The 9,925-nt window shown below is 59.5% G+C and overlaps 1 non-coding gene across 1 annotated transcript; it reads right to left on the reverse strand.

Annotated features, from left to right (window-relative positions):
* Nucleotides 1–2,410: 2,410 nt before the first annotated feature.
* Nucleotides 2,411–2,561, reverse strand: LOC138678000 (5.8S ribosomal RNA). Its single transcript, XR_011321384.1, has one exon. It is a non-coding gene; the product is annotated as a 5.8S ribosomal RNA (ribosomal RNA).
* Nucleotides 2,562–9,925: the final 7,364 nt, after the last annotated feature.

Consider the following 9,925-nt stretch of genomic DNA (forward strand, 5'->3'; position numbering starts at 1 on the left):
GAAGTGGTACTGTACCTCGAGGCCCTTCTGATTCTAAAACATCTCCAAAGACCAGGTGTTGTTCGCAACATGACGGTAAGTCGTCGGGCCCTGTGGGTCAGCGGTATTTGCTGAACCGGTTCAATATTTTTCCACCTTTTTTTTTCACATCGTAGGTTTCAGAGTGGAATGAGAGGATCCATCACACGTACCAAGGAAGACGCAAGACAATTGTGGGTGTGAAGACTCACAAGTGCTCCACCTCTCAGGTAGCAACTTTTGTACTTTCAGAGGAAGAGGAATCGGTAAGCTTTTCTCAAAGCCAGGGAACCCAGGCAACCCCACTCATTATGGGGAGCAAAACACTCTCTTGTCCCCATGTAAAACCTTTTGGAGGGGTGCCCCCAGACTGGAGAGTAACATATATATATATTTTTTTTTTCTTTTTCAGTGGTTCAATGCGTATGCGGAATATGTCAGACCGGTCTTTACCTTTGGCCGAAAGATTATCACAAACTTTTTCGTGACGTGTACCGGGAAGGTCATAAAAAATCCATCCGTGAGCCTCAGACGATACCATTCAAGGTAAGGTAGCCACAAGTCAAGTGACCCACAGCCATAAGTAGCAACCGGTACTAACAATGTGCTTTCCTCCGTAGCTACAACCTCCCAAACATCACCAGCCACCTTGTACGGCGGATTTGCGAGACATGGACTTTGTCACAATACACGGATTGCGAAAAGCGCTTGTTTGCACGCTACTTGGCACATACAAACGATGTGGCCGAGAGAGTTTACCGGGAGAAGACCCTGACCGATATGTGCCGTGCCCAAGAGCTAGTGTTCAACGCAGGAAATCATGAGGACGCAAAAATTATGTCGCCAGTAATGGCATCAACCAGTGAATTGGATAACGAGGTGGTAGACCTCACGGAAAGTGATACCGAGTCATCCGAGTCTACTGAGGGGTATAGTCTCAAGAATATTCGGCTCATCCCAATCAGGAGAACAAAGCCCTTGTGAATATGTCAATTTTTATCTGACATTAATAAAATTATTCAAATGTACATTCATCTTTGCCTCTTTGACTTGCCTCACTTTTCTCCCACTTTGGGGACCCTTTCGGGGTACTCTGCAACATATTGAAGCCCCTCTTGGGTGGGGGGTAAGGGGAAATGTGATTTTTTTTTTCTCAGAAAATTGCCCAAAATTTTCCAAGTGTCAAGGACTCTACCAGAAAAGCTTCCCCAGGCTTCTGGAAGTGTCCTCGGTACACCTCCAGCGGTTTCCCCCTGCCTGGAAGTCTGACACATGTCTGAAATTTTCAAAGTGTGAAAGTATGGTTTTTCACCCAAAATTCAACTTTCCGCCCATGAACCACAGACTTCACCCACACTTAGGTCACTGTCTTGGGGTACACCTCCAGTGCTATGTCACGGTCATCACTGTTGTCACAAAAAAATGACTTTTGTTTAGGCCAAGCAATTTGAGGAAGGCACGGCAGCCAGCAGCCCGTACGGTACAGGGGTTGATCAGACCCCCGTACGTCCGGTTGTGGTCTCCGTGCCCCGAAGGGGTTCCCGCTTCTCGCCTGCACCAGGCACGGCAGCCAGCAGACCGTACGGTCCAGGGGTGGGTCAGACTCCCGTACGTCCGGTTGTGGTCTCCGTGCCCCGAAGGGGTTCCCACTTCTCGCCTGCACCAGGCACGGCAGCCAGCAGACCGTACGGTCCAGGGGTGGGTCAGACCCCCGTACGTCCGGTTGTAGTCTCCGTGCCCCGAAGGGGTTCTCGCTTCTCGCCTGCGGCAGGCACAGCAGCCCGTACGGTCCAGGGGTTGATCAGGCCCCTGTACGTCTGCCCGTGGTCTCCGTGAGTCTTTCGCCCCTATACCCAGGGACCACACCTATGGCCATTTAGCTCAGTTGGTTAGAGCGTGGTGCTAATAACACCAAGGTCGTGGGTTCGATCCCCGTACGGGCCAAGCACATCTACAAACGCCCCTATACCCAGATGACCAATTTGCACATCAGGGCCGCTGCGGACCTCCACCAGAGTTTCCTCTGGCTTCGTCCTGCCCAGGCATAGCTCACCATCTTTCGGGTCCTATCGCGCACTCATGCTCCACCTCCCCGACAGAGGCGGGCCGATGGTGCACCCGCCGTGTCAACCCCCCGGAGCGGGCGGCGGGATCCCACCTCGGCCGGAGCGCCCCGGCCTTCACCTTCATTGCGCCACAGGGTTTCACGTCGCAACGGGGGGAGTGACGATGGTTAACCCCATCAGGTGGGCCCAGGGCAGGTGAGTCTGGCCTTGGGGGGACGTAAGGGATAAAGGAGAAGAGACCATCAGGGCACGGAGCCTCAGGCCTCCCTCGTTGTCACCCTTGCGAGGGGACCCCAGCTGCGCCATGGAGGCGATAGATGGAGGGGCAACCCTCAGACAGGCATAGCCCCGGGAGCACCCCGGGGCCGCAAGGTGCGTTCGAAGTGTCGATGATCAATGTGTCCTGCAATTCACACTAATTCTCGCAGCTAGCTGCGTTCTTCGACGCGCGCGCCGAGTGATCCACCGTTAAGAGTCGCGCTTTCTGGTTTGGGGACACTCGGAGGCGCCCCCCTTTTCACTCTCGTGTCAGCCGGCCGCAAAAGACTGGGATGCTTTGGAGGGTTGTTTTCAAATCTCGGCCCTGTTGCCCGGGCGCTCGGCCTCCCCGTCCCTCCCTCCAGCGGGGAGGAGAACAAAGGAGGGCTCGAGGCTTCTCAACCTACCGCCCAGACCCACATACCCCGGGGAGGGGTGTGTGAGCGCACAGGAGAATGGTACCCGGGACGGCCTTTCGCGTACGCGGGGGGCTTCTTATTTTTCCTCGGCAGGCAGCGGCAGGGCAACAATCGTCGGCGCGAGGCCGGGCGTCTTTTTCCTGGGCGACGGAGCGAGAGGGGCTCCCCGCACCCTCCCGACGTCGCCCGCCCGCTGTCCTCACGTGCCCTCACCGTCCCCACCCTGCGGAGCGCCCTGGCGAAGCAGAAAGAGACCTACCACCGCCCCCATCGCGTTCGGTACCCTTCGGGGATTTGGCGGGCGGCTGGCCTCCTGATCTGCACCTCATCGGTATTTTTCACTCGCCCATTAAAGATCCTTCCACAGGTTCATCTAGGGAAACCTTGTTACGACTTTTACTGTCTCTAGATAGTCAAGTTCGATCGTCTTCTCGGCTCTCCACCATGGGTCTTGGCCGAACCCGGCGGGGCCGATCCAAGGACCTCACTAAACCATCCAATCGGTAGTAGCGACGGGCAGTGTGTACAAAGGCCAGGGACTTAATCAATCGAGGGAGAGAAGCCAGATAGGAAGCCCCGCAGCGGGAAGGGCACCCGGAGGAAGGGAAATCCTCCTCGTCGTCCGTGCCAGCAGGCGGGCATCCCGGGGCGTCACCTTGCGGAGGAAAAAAAGGAGCCTGAACGGCGAGTGCAGTGCCACTGGGGAGATCGTGCACGCTGTACGGTGCGAGGCGGCCGATGCGGAGGGTGTCTGGGAAAAAAAACCCACCTTGCACGGAGAGGGCGAGGTGACTGGCCTCCGGAGGACGCCACGGCTCCCCTGCCTCGTGACCCACCGCTCCCGGGGCGACACACAGAGTCACTGCTGGGGAGAAGGGCCAGGGCGGTGGGGGGCCTATGCGGCGCCGCCGTCTGGCTTAGACCTGCCTCCGCCGCGGGGGGTCCTCGACCCACCGGCGGACGGGCGCGAGGAGTGGGAGAGGGGGGCTGGCCGTCGGGGTCCACCGCGGCTCAGGCGCAGAGCCCGCCAGCGACGCGGAGGTCGCGCGGGGGGCGCAGTTGGCCTGGCCGTGTCGGCGTCGCCCTCCAGCGTAGTCCCTCGTCCCGGGCCCTTGCCCGTAACCTCAAAGGAAGCCAACCGAGCGGCGTCTCCCCCCAAAGCCATGCCTCCGCTGTTGAGAACAGAAGAAGCCTGGGGAGTCACCTTGCGGAGAAAAAAAAAAAAAAAAAAGGAGCCTGAACGGCGAGTGCAGTGCCGCTGGGGAGATCGTGCACGCTGTACGGTGCGAGGCGGCCGATGCGGAGGGTGTCTGGAAAAAAACCCACCTTGCACGGAGAGGGCGAGGTGACTGGCCTCCGGAGGACGCCACGGCTCCCCTGCCTCGTGACCCACCGCTCCCGGGGCGACACACAGAGTCGCTGCTGGGGAGAGGGGCCAGGGCGGTGGGGGGCCTATGCGGCGCCGCCGTCTGGCTTAGACCCGGCCTCCCGATCGGAGGGCATCCGTTGTAAAAACCACCCCTTGCGCGGGGAGGGCCGTAGGTGACTGGCCTTCGGAGGACGCCACGGCCGCCCTGCCTCGTGACCCACCGCTCCCGGGGCGACACACAGAGTCGCTGCTGGGGAGAGGGGCCAGGGCGGTGGGGGGCCTATGCGGGGCCTCCGTCTGGCTTAGACCTGCCTCCGCCGCGGGGGTCCTCGACCCACCGGCGGACGGGCACGAGGAGTGGGAGAGGGGGGCTGGCCGTCGGGGTCCACCGCGGCTCAGGCGCAGAGCCCGCCAGCGACGCGGAGGTCGCAGTTGGCCTGGCCGTGTCGGCGTCGCCCTCCGGCGTAGTCCCTCGTCCCGGGCCCTTGCCCGTAACCTCAAAGGAAGCCAACCGAGCGGCGTCTCCCCCCAAAGCCATGCCTCCGCTGTTGAGAACAGAAGAAGCCCGGGGAGTCACCTTGCGGAGAAAAAAAAAAAAAAAAAAAGGAGCCTGAACGGCGAGTGCAGTGCCGCTGGGGAGATCGTGCACGCTGTACGGTGCGAGGCGGCCGATGCGGAGGGTGTCTGGAAAAAAACCCACCTTGCACGGAGAGGGCGAGGTGACTGGCCTCCGGAGGACACCACGGCTCCCCTGCCTCGTGACCCACCGCTCCCGGGGCGACACACAGAGTCGCTGCTGGGGAGAGGGGCCAGGGCGATGGGGGGCCTATGCGGCGCCACCATCTGGCTTAGACCCGGCCTCCCGATCGGAGGGCATCTGTTGTAAAAACCACCCCTTGCACGGGGAGGGCCGTAGGTGACTGGCCTTCGGAGGACGCCACGGCCACCCTGCCTCGTGACCCACCGCTCCCGGGGCGACACACAGAGTCGCTGCTGGGGAGAGGGGCCAGGGCGGTGGGGGGCCTATGCGGGGCCTCCGTCTGGCTTAGACCTGCCTCCGCCGCGGGGGGTCCTCGACCCACCGGCGGACGGGCACGAGGAGTGGGAGAGGGGGGCTGGCCGTCGGGGTCCACCGCGGCTCAGGCGCAGAGCCTGCCAGCGACGCGGAGGTCGCACGGGGGGCGCAGTTGGCCTGGCCGTGTCGGCGTCGCCCTATGGCGTAGTCCCTCGTCCCGGGCTCTTGCCCGTAACCTCAAAGGAGCCCCAACCGAGCGGCGTCTCCCCCTCAAAGCCGTGCCTCCGCTGTTGAGAACAGAAGAAGCCCGGGGCGGCAGTTCGCCGGGTACTCCCCTTCGCCAAAACTCTTTTTGCCCCACTCGTCTCTCCCTTTTCCATCCTCCCTTCTCGCTCTGGGGCGTCCGCTTGGTCTCTCTCTCTCTCTCTCGCTCTCTCCCTCTCGCGCTCCCTTCCGAGCCGCCTCGGAGGACGTCGGACGAGCGGGGAAGGCGACGGCGTTCGGCCGGGCACACCACGCGGTGAGAACCCACTCCGCCTGCCTCCCCACGCGTCTGTCGTCCCCTCACTATCGTAGGGGCTCGGGAAAAGACTGGAGAACGCGGAGCTCGGCGGTGGCGTGGAAGCGCCACCCACCGCCGCCGCTCTCGCCGATGCCCACCGCGGAGGCCGCCCATCGGACGCTGGGTGGGGGTCGGTACGTGCCTCCGCGGGCGAGCTGCGCATCTGGAAGTCAAAGGGCCGCCCTCGGAGAAGATCGTTGTGCTACCCCGCGCGGGGAGCGATTCGGACGACGGGCCCCCACGCCGAGGTGGGTGGGCGCCCCGCCATTCGCCCGCGCGGGTCGTCGGACCCCTGCCGTACCACAGTTCGGGTCAAACTCCCCCTCTGCACGGCAGCCACCGTCCTGCGAACGGGAGGCGACTGCCGGCGTGCACGCCCAAGGATGCGTGCCTGAATTCCGGGGGGTAAAAGAGGAAGGAGACCGCCCGCCTTAGACCGACGCGGGCTCCAAAGCCCGGGCCGAGCGAGCGGCACCACCTCCCCACCCGGGAGCGCTGAGCCAAATCGATCGGAGGAAGAGCCGGTGGGGGGCATGGGTGAGAAACCCCACCCGCTGCCATCCTTCCCCTCGGGGAGACATGGAAGAAACATGCCCGATAGTCCTGGAGGTCCCTCTCCGACACGCTACGGGCGCCCTCGAGACGGAATCCGGGTCACAGTGCGATTCTCTCATAGGTCTCCCCGGTGGCGTGGAAGCGGGAGACATCCGACGCAGAGAAACGCCAAGCCTGCTCTGAGGGGACCGAGTCAGGGGGTGCAATCCGCCCTCCTGGAGCCCTCCTCGGGACGAAGACTCCAGATCTGCCTCCCTTCTGACATCCGTCACCCTCGGAGAACCAGAACACGCTTGGGGAGGGTCCGTTCAGGCTCAGGCGACCCGGGAAACGCGTCTCTGACTTGGGGCAGACAACCGGCAAGAGTCCCCCTGGAGCCGCGGAAGCCTGGTGTCGACGCGAGGGCGGACTTCCATGCAAACAGGGGGGTACTCGCCAAACCGCCTACCCGACTTGAGGAACCACGAAAACATCGGAAATCAGTCGGGCCCGAGAGGTACCCCTCTCTCCTATATCCTGCAGCTGGTGTGCAAAAGTGGGTATTTGCATGGCGAAACACCGACCCCCACTTTAAGGGAGCGAAGCCGAAAAGTGTCCGACTTCCTGGAGCTGTGCGGCGGATCCGGCAGCCAGAAATTCCTCATTCCGGTTCTATTTTTTTTTTTTTCGATTTTGCGAAATTTGGTGGCCAGGCGGCGTAGCTGGGGCCTGGACTAGCCCGAAACACCTGGAACCGGCGAGCGGAACAAATTTCCCAACGTTCTGCGGCTCCCGGAAGCCAAAAACGCATCGCCGAAAAATTTCAAAGTCCCAAGGACTCGTTCTTGAAAATCGATCCGGGGGCCATGGAAGTGTCCTCGGTACAGCTTCAGAGCTTTCCCCCCGCCTGGAAGTCTGAAAGTTCTATGTTTGTTCTAAGTGGAAAATCGCGTTTTTTTCAGTGTTCCACCCATCAGACCCAAACTTTGCCCACGCTTAGGTCTCTGTCTCGGGGTGCTTTACAACATATTGACGCCCCCCTGGCGTGGAAGTAGGGGAAACGTGTCAATTTTCACAAAATCGTGATTTTCTGAAAATATTTCTAAGTGTCAAGGACACTTTTGGAAAATCTTCCCCAGGCTCCTGGAAGCCTCCTCGGTACGCCTCCTGCGGTTTCCCCCTGCCTGGAAGTCTGACACTTGTCTGACATTTTTAGAGTGTGAAAACGCGGTTTTTCACCCAAAATTCGACTTTGCGCCCGTGACTCGCAAACTTCACCCACATTTGGGCGACTGTCCTGGGGTACCTCACAACATATTGACGCCCCCCTGGCGTGGAAGTAGGGGAAACGTGTCAATTTTCACAAAATCGTGATTTTCTCAAAATATTTCTAAGTGTCAAGGACACTTTTGGAAAATCTTCCCCAGGCTCCTGGAAGCCTCCTCGGTACGCCTCCTGCGGTTTCTCCCTGCCTGGAAGTCTGACACTTGTCTGAAATTTTTAGCGCATGAAAACGCGGTTTTTCACCCAAAATTCGACTTTGCGCCCATGACCCGCAAACTTCACCCACAGTTAGGTCACTGCCTTGGGGTACCTCACATCATATTGACGCCCCCCTGGCGTGGAAGTAGGGGAAACGTGTCAATTTTCACAAAATCGTGATTTTCTCAAAATATTTCTAAGTGTCAAGGACACTTTTGGAAAATCTTCCCCAGGCTCCTGGAAGCCTCCTCGGTACGCCTCCTGCGGTTTCTCCCTGCCTGGAAGTCTGACACTTGTCTGAAATTTTTAGAGTATGAAAATGCGGTTTTTCACCGAAAATTCGACTTTGCGCCCATGACTCGCAAACTTCACCCACATTTGGGCGACTGTCCTGGGGTACCTCACAACATATTGACGCCCCCCTGGCGTGGAAGTAGGGGATAGGTGTCAATTTTCACAAAATCGTGATTTTTTCAAAATATTTCTAAGTGTCAAGGACACTTTTGGATAATCTTCCCCAGGCTCCTGGAAGCCTCCTCGGTACGCCTCCTGCGGTTTCCCCCTGCCTGGAAGTCTGACACTTGTCTGAAATTTTTAGCGCATGAAAACGCGGTTTTTCACCCAAAATTCGACTTTGCACCCGTGACTCGCAAACTTCACCCACATTTAGGCGACTGTCCTGGGGTACCTCACAACATATTGACGCCCCCCTGGCGTGGAAGTAGGGGAAACGTGTCAATTTTCACAAAATCGTGATTTTTTTCAAAATATTTCTAAGTGTCAAGGACACTTTTGGAAAATCTTCCCCAGGCTCCTGGAAGCCTCCTCGGTACGCCTCCTGCGGTTTTCCCCCGCCTGGAAGTCTGACATTTTTTACAGTGCGAAAATACGGTTTTTCGCTCAAAATTAAACTTTCCGCCCATGGAACGCACACTGTGCCCCCACCTTGGAGAGTCGCTATGGCGTACTCAGGGTGACTATTAAGCCCACAGACAACCTCCACAGGCCGACTATTAAGCCCCCTCCGTCTTCCGCAGGGCCGACTATTAAGCCCCCCTCCGACTTCCACAGGGCCGACTATTAAGCCCCCCTACGGAGTCCACTCAGCCAGCGACTGAAACGTGGTGAGCGGGGTGTGCGCATCCCGGCCGCGCCCAAAGTGCTTCGCCGCGGTCATGGCTGTCGCCACCGAAAACGGCAAATGTTTGTTTCGGCCAAGCTGCAAGGATACATCTCGGAACACAAAAACCAAAACGGTGGGGACATCCTACAGAGAAACACCGAGCCTGCTCTAGGGGACAGGGACAGAAGGCCGTTCGCCTTCCGAGAGCCCTCACCTGGGTGAGGACCCAAGATGTGCCCTTCTGACAGTGGTTACCTCCAGAGAACCAGGACCCCCGTGGGAAGGGTCCTGCCAAGCTCGGGTCGCCCAGATTCGCCTCTCTCACTCGGGTCACGCGCCCAGCCAACATCCGCAGAAGACTTCCGATAAACACCGAGCCTGCTCTGGGGGGACAAAGACAGAAGGGCGTCCGCCTTCCGAGAGCCCTCACCTGGGTGAGGACCCAAGATGTGCCCTTCTGACAGTGAAAACCTTCAGAGAACCAGGACCCCCGTGGGAAGGGTCCTGCCAAGCTCGGGTCGCCCAGATTCGCCTCTCTCACTCGGGTCACGCACCCAGCCAACGTCCGCAGAAGACTTCCGATAAACACCGAGCCTGCTCTGGGGGGACAAAGACAGAAGGGCGTCCGCCTTCCGAGAGCCCTCACCTGGGTGAGGACCCAAGATGTGCCCTTCTGACAGTGATTACCTCCAGAGAACCAGGACCCCCGTGGGAAGGGTCCTGCCAAGCTCGGGTCGCCCAGATTCGCCTCTCTCACTCGGGTCACGCACCCAGCCAACGTCCGCAGAAGACTTCCGATAAACACCGAGCCTGCTCTGGGGGGACAAAGACAGAAGGGCGTCCGCCTTCCGAGAGCCCTCACCTGGGTGAGGACCCAAGATGTGCCCTTCTGACAGTGATTACCTCCAGAGAACCAGGACCCCCGTGGGAAGGGTCCTGCCAAGCTCGGGTCACCCAGATTCGCCTCTCTCACTCGGGTCACGTGCCCAGCCAACGTCCGCAGAAGACTTCCGATAAACACCGAGCCTGCTCTGGGGGGACAAAGACAGAAGGGCGTCCGCCTTCCGAGAGCCCTCACC

Source organism: Ranitomeya imitator, chromosome 4 (assembly GCF_032444005.1).
Source record: "Ranitomeya imitator isolate aRanImi1 chromosome 4, aRanImi1.pri, whole genome shotgun sequence".
NCBI classification, from domain to species: domain Eukaryota; kingdom Metazoa; phylum Chordata; class Amphibia; order Anura; family Dendrobatidae; genus Ranitomeya; species Ranitomeya imitator.